Genomic DNA, 7,458 nt, shown 5'->3' on the forward strand with positions numbered 1-7,458 from the left:
TCTGGGAGACGGGGCTGGTCCCCGAATCCTGGAAGACGGCCTCGGTTGTGCTCATCCCAAAGCCAGGTAAACCTCTAGCGCCGGAGAACATGCGGCCCATCTCGCTTACGTCCTGCGTGGGCAAGGTGGCTGAACATGCGATTCACAATCGGGTATCCCGGTACATAGAGTGCAAAGAGCTATTTCCACACAATATGGTGGGATTTAGACCTGCACTATCCACACAGGATGTCATGCTCCTTATCAAGAGACAGATTATTGACAACTACACCAGGGATACTAGAGGCATACTAGCTCTAGACCTGGCCAAAGCTTTTGACAATATCTCGCACAAGTTTGTGCTTGAGGCGGTCTCGGATATGGGGCTGGGACAACGTTTCCACGCGTACGTTAGCTCCTTTCTGAGGGATCGCAGGGCTACCATCAAGATCGGTCAAGTCAAATCCGAGGAATTTACCTTGGGAGCGAGAGGCACCCCTCAGGGGGCAGTCATATCTCCTCTACTCTTCAATATTGCCATGAAGGGCCTCTCGGAGCGACTCGCCATGGTGCGCGGGACTAACCATGCTCTCTACGCGGACGATATCACCGTGTGGTGCATGGGAGGGTCCGACGCCGGGGTAGAGCAGGCGCTTCAACAGGCACTAGACATCACGGAGAACTTTCTAGTCGGTTCGGGCCTGAGCCTGTCACCGGCTAAGTCCGAGTTATTACTGTACAGACCCACACGACAAGGGGTGAGGAACTTCACTCCTTTAGAGCAGATTCCCATAGCTCTATACACACGGGATGGGCTGATGATCCCCAGGGTAGACTCCATCAGGATCCTCGGACTCCTATTGGAGTCCAAAGGGGGCAACTCACAGACAATAGCCCGCATCACCTCCAAGACGGAGAACATGCTTAGGCTCATACTCAGGGTCTCGAACCGCAGGGGAGGGCTGAGCGAGAGCAATCTCCTACGGCTCTACCATGCGTTTCTCATGAGCCACATTAATTACGTCGCTTCGGTGCTGCACTGGTCCAAAAGGGAAGAGGCAAAAATCGATGCACTAATGCGCAAAAGTATAAAGCGAGTTCTAGGCTTGCCTATCACCACCAGCACCGAGAAGCTCATACAATTAGGCATGCATAACTCACTCGCGGAGGTGATCGAGGCCCAGCAGATGGCTCAGGTCGTGCGTCTATCGTCCTCGCGGGCTGGTAGGCGCATCCTGGAATCCATAGGCTGCGGTCTTACGGAGACTAACCAGCGTAAAGTGACTCTACCATCCTCAATCAGAGGTACGTTTACGGTAGCTCCACTTCCAAGAAATGTCCACCCGCAATACAATGTAGGGCGCCGCATAGCTCGGGCCCGTTCATTATTAAAATCGGTTGCAGATAGTGGGGATCTCGCAGCCTTTGTCGATGCAGCCCAGTACGAGCGTTCCGATTGCTTCGCAGTGGTTTCTGTCGACCATACTGGCAAACTCCTATGTTCTGCCTCGGTTCGAAATGTTTCGGCAACGGTGGCTGAGCAAATGGCCATCGCTATAGCAATGAAGGACCCGTCGCGTCCAAATATATTCACGGACTCGCGGTCCGCAGCTAGGGCTTTCGCTTCGGGCTCGATCTCGCGGGAAGCAGCGGCCATCCTCGGCAGCGAGGGGGCTGCCGGGTTTCACACTATAAAATGGTTCCCGGCCCACATGGGGGCCAACGTACATCCCGATGTTCCCAACGCCATTGAATTTGCCCATGACCGTGCGCGAGGTTTCGCTCACCGCGGCGGTGCCGGCGGATTCGAAGGCCCCCGGGGACGCCGGGAGGTACAGGGACTCGCTCCTCACTTTCCACGAGATCTTGACTCATTATCATCTTTCGCGGAGGGCTTTTCCACCTCCTCACCCTAGACTCACTCGATCGCAATCGACGGCCTTTAGGATGCTCCAAACGGGGTCTTTCCCTTCGAGGGGCAGATTTAGTCACTTCTCGCCCAACATCGAACCGCAATGTCCGGACTGCGGAGAGGCGTACTGCTCATTAGCTCACATGCTCTGGCAATGTCCTGCGTTACGCGACACAGAGTTCAACAACGAAGAGGTCTGGGAGGAAGCCCTTAAAAGCGGCGACCTCTCGCTTCAACTTCGGGCTGTCCAGAGGGCCTGCGAGAGGGCGGAGGGCCACGGTCTTCCGGTCCCTGCGTGGGAGCGGCCCGCGACTGCTACCGACTCCCCCTGAAAGGGGCCGTCCAAACGCAGTTCCTCAGGACCTGAATAAAAGTTCTTTGTCTGTCTGTCTGTCTCCGAGTGTCATCTGCGAAGTTGCGCGAGACAACTTCGTTTTTCAAAGCTGAGCTCTCTATGGTTGTCGTCCGTTTGGCAAAGCGTGAAAGCCAATCCGCACGCAGTCGCACGGAAATGAACAAACAAATAAAAATAAAGCAAATCGAGTAAGGAACAAAAAGTGGGCAAGCGGGAACAAGGAGAGAACGTCCACAATGTGGCACAACAGCGCATGCCTCAATCTCTGAAACGACCCATTCTACCCCGCCCACATTGGTAACTGTTTCCCGAGACACCAGCCCGGACACCAACCCAACTATAACGCTTCTCGTCACGGAGGCCATGCGTGTACTTCCCGGAAGCACCACTAGATGACGCAGCCTGTCCAGAAAGAAGCGCGAGAGAGAAGCCCGGTTGCCGCACGACTCGTTTCTCAGCGTTCGCATGCACCGGTGCGCCATGTATCTTGGAGGCCACGCGCAGGATGCGCTGCAGTACACGCATCATGCATAACTCATTTCGCCGTTGGCAATACGTTGTGTCACTGCATTTATTCTATGCTAAACGCATTACCATCGATAGTCATCGTGAAATGGGGCCTCCCGAATTTTTTTTTTCAGTCAGCCGCTATAATACACGGAGACAAAATTTGTCCAGTTCATTCCGCCATAGCTGTGTACGCCAAACCATTGAATTTTCACTGGCTCCGTTGTTTCGTTGTATGCTGAAATTCGTAAACTTCAGTCGTTTTTAACGTTCGTGTGCGTGCCAGCACGTCTGATAGCCAACATTGTGCAACTAAGTGCCGCTGCAAATTGTGCCGAAGTGGTTATTTCATCTAACGTTAAATTATGTCAAAATAACACACGCGAGTGCCAAATTATGTTGTTCCAATAGCCGAAGCCATGCTGTAGGCCATGACAGTGTACCTTTTGCAGCAGCGAAAACGAACAAAAACATTGAAGGCTATGTAGGTTAAAGCACGTGAAATACATATGTAAGTGACACCCAATCCCCAATGACGTGAAACAAATTCAGTATTTTTGTCACATAAAGCCGACATAAAACAAACATTTTTAAACAAACAAAATGATCAACCCAAATGTCAAAATTATTTATATGCTTCAATCGCTGGCGCCAGAAAGTGCGTCAGGCAAAATACTACAAAGTGGTGCCGTGCATCTCTATCACCCCTTGCAGTAAAAGGGTAATCTACAGCCTTGCTCTACGATTCAAGAGCTCTGATTTTCTTTTCAAAATACTCCAGTTTTCTCACAGCTGCAGCTTTAAGACAACGGCTGTGTAAGCTTCGACTTCCCGTCAGCGAATAAACCGGCTTCTTCTTTTTTTTTTTTTTTTTTTTTTTTTTTTTTTTTTTTTTTACAAATATACCACCTTGCGAGCGCACGCAGGTTCCAAGTGCTGCTGGCGTTTTGTATCGAATAGCCTTTGTTTTTCACGCAGGTGTACAGTGCACATCGACCCTGATCCGCCGCTCTTATGCGTCTGAGCCAGCCTCTTTACGAGCTGCGCTGCATCCGACACGACTTTCAGCGTACCAGCAGGTCTGAAAAATAGACAGGAAATATATATAAACGAGATGAAAGGAAATCGAGAGCCCCGATTTTTATTAGTCATCACATAAGAAGCCAACAAACGATATCACCAAAGATAGCAAAGGGGAAATTACTTGTAATTTCACCTATGCCACCACTCACAAGCCTTGGTGGCGGATGTGGAACATCCTTTCGGCCGCAGGCGTCAAGTGTACGTGAAGGCAACTGGTCAGTAAACCCGCGTATGCCCGCGAATACACGTAGAATTGCCGCGTGACTGGCCGCTCGAGGCACTTTGCGTGTATGCGCGGGCACCTTTCACGCTCGGAAAAACACTTTTATGTAGCACGTACTGAGCAACAGAAAGCTGTATCGGGAGTTTTTCATGTTGCTCTACAACTTTCTCACTGACACTTTGACAATTAGGACAGTACTTCTCGAGTTAAATAATTAATTACAATCACTTAATGAAATCGCAGTAACGAAAAAATTACTGGCGGCTACTCCACTGTACTGTAAACAATACGCACTAGGTTTGCTTCGCGTAACGCTGTTCCTCTTTTTTTTAAATCTTGCTGCGTGATAGCTGGGACACCCTGTATATATATACAGGGTATATATATATATATATATATATATATATATATATATATGTATATATTAACACGTATACATGTTTATCTTTCACCGATGGCCGCTTTCCACCGGCTAACAAGTGTTAAACGTTATCGCTCGGCGCAGGACGCGCCTGCATCGGAAGCTTCTCGAACGTTATCGATGCTTCTATCCTTCGTCTGTGGTCACCGACACTCATGTAATCTGATCGTATGAGCGACGCGAATTGTCTAGAACTTTCTGGAAGACACGCGGGCATCAGGGATTAATCTGGAACCTTCGGTGACTCAGGTATAAAAGCCGACGCGTTTCGCCGCTGATCAGATTTTTCGACGACCGCCGACTGTGTTCGCCGCTTTCGTTGTGCTTTGAGTGTAGCTTGCTTTTGTGGGCACAGGTTCGCCCAATAAAGAATCAGTTTCGTCATACACAGTTTTACGACTGTTTCCTTCAGCGTCACTACTACGTGACAATATATATATATATATATATATATATATATATATATATATATATATATATATATATATCAAAACAACATCTTTGCTATATTCAGTGCAGCAGATACCTTTAAAACTGTCATAGAGTCATTGATCGCTGTGTCAAAATTTGTTAAAATCAGACTGCAGCTATAGTTCGTTGTTTCCGTAGCCCATGACATATATCCGGACTGCCCGGTGAATACGCCTATACATAGTATCTGTCTAAGGCAGTGGCGTAGCCAGAAATTTTGTTCGGGGGGGGGGGCTCACGTTCCAGCATGGCCTCCTCATAGAATTTGTCGAGGGATCAAATACATGAACAATAACTGCATTGCCAATGTCATTGTATATACAATGATGCTGCAAACGAATTACTGTCAAGTAAAATATGTATTTTTTTCGTAAAAGAATATATTCGTATGTCGAAAAAATTGTGGCAGAAATAATTGGTATTAATGTTTCCGCGTTTCACACGAAGTTTAGAGCTATATCAGTTCGAAACCAGCAGAGCCGTGCATGCAGATGATATGAAAAACGTAAAGGCCATGAAATGAACAAGTTCAGGACAATTATTTTGATGAATCTTTGTCATTCAAGAACCTTGCTTACGTTTTTGTACATATGCAACGGCTAGGGAGAAACATTCATTGCAATAGATTGCGCTGGAGCAGCTGTTACCGGTGGTGTATTGTAATTATACCGAGATTATAGTCGCAACAGTGAGTACATATAAAAAGCAGGTGTCTTGCAAAATATACATTAGAAATGCGAAGATAGAATAGAATATACAAATGCGAACATACAACTTGATAGAGGGCAAAAACTATCGCGGGAAACAAAGTTCACTGCTTGTATACAGAAAACCTCGCAAAAATATATTTAAATATACGTATAAGTCGCCAATAAATCTACGTATTCAAGCAGACGTCACTGTATATAATGCGTCAAACAAGACAAATAAACATGTTGCGCAGTCACAGATAGTAAACTTTACGCATAGAAAGACAGACGATACAGGCAAGAACAAAACTATGATTGCAGAAATCGTGGTATGTACATGGGTCATGCGGTGGTCGCGACAACACCATATGGGTAGAATAATAGAGGAATAATGCAGAAATCAGTACGAAAATGTGTAATTTAACTGCCTGCAGAGCAGCAACAAACATTCTGCACCCAAAATTAAAGAAGGATGTTACTTCGGTTCAAAAAAGAAGTAAAAGCAGGTAGCTAAAAAGGAATGAAAATGCCACACGAAAGCCACAGATGATGCGGCAAGTTAAACTGCCCAATATCCGAGTGTATTTGTTGGGAAACGCCGCATGGACCGGGCTTTCAATGAGCAAGGTCGGTCAAAATTGGTTACTGATGTCCTCATTATTTTCGTATTCACGTGATAATTGTGATCATGATGCTAACTGTTAAAATAAAGGGCGAAACTTTCTGCGGTTTTAAAAGCTCATGAATGCAGTCATACGTTTTCATAATTACGAGTTTATGGACCTGATGGAATAGAGCTTTTTACTTGCATTGATTTTTTCTGCTTCGCTATCTAAATGACAAACTTCACTCGGCGGGGAAGTTTAGCGAAGCGGTCAATGACTTCGGATACGTTCATGCCGACGTCTCTGTGGGCGTATAGAAGCGCCAGCCTAACCATGCGTTCCTCAGACATTGTAGAGCGCAAGTAGTTTTTTAGTAATCTCATGTCAGCCATAGCGAAAAAATTGGTCCGAGACCGATTTGGCTCGCCGCTTGTTTTTCTGCCTGTTTTGCCGCCTATATATAGGCGGGTGGATTTTTGCTAGATTTTGCCGCTTCCGACAGCTCCGAGACCAAGTGTGAACGTAGCCTAAGATCCTGCGCGAGCGCGGCCTAACCGGCACCTGAAGGGAAGCGGTGGAAGTGTATACCGGAAATTTCGACCACCTGGGGTCTTTAACGTGCACCTAAATCTAAGTAAACGGGCCTCGAGCATTTTCGCCTTCATCTAAAATGCGGCTGCCGCATTTCTTGCTTCAGAATGCTGGCCGCCGCGTTCTCGCCCAAAACCTCAGAGAGTATCAAAGCCTTGACAAACACCGTGACAGTTTTTTTCCATATGCAGAAATGATTCGCTGTAAATTACCAACCCAAACGGAAGCGCCCAGGAATGAAATTGTGATAGTAGCACCGGTTCCTTGAATTATGTCAGCCCGAAGCGACGAGACCAAAGGGTGGGTAAGTGGGGCGGGGGGGGGGGGGGGGGGGGGCGGGGGGGGTGTTGCGGAAAAAAATTTCGTGGGGGGGGGGTTCAACCCCCCCCCCCCTGGCTACGCCCCTGGTTTAAGGTAAAGAGTTTTTAAGCCAAGGGGCTCACAAGTTTCGGTGGTGGTAGTGGTGGTGTCACGCTGAAAAGTGGACCGATCCTGGTGATAGCGCAGAAAGCGTCCAAGCTCAATGGCACATACCCCTGTGGGCTCGGGGACCTCGACGTGCCCTTGAACTACCCTTGTCACACGTGGGACCCAAAGAGTCGAAATCACCAGCCCTTCCTGT

This window comes from Dermacentor silvarum, chromosome 7 (assembly GCF_013339745.2).
Source record: "Dermacentor silvarum isolate Dsil-2018 chromosome 7, BIME_Dsil_1.4, whole genome shotgun sequence".
Lineage (NCBI taxonomy): Eukaryota > Metazoa > Arthropoda > Arachnida > Ixodida > Ixodidae > Dermacentor > Dermacentor silvarum.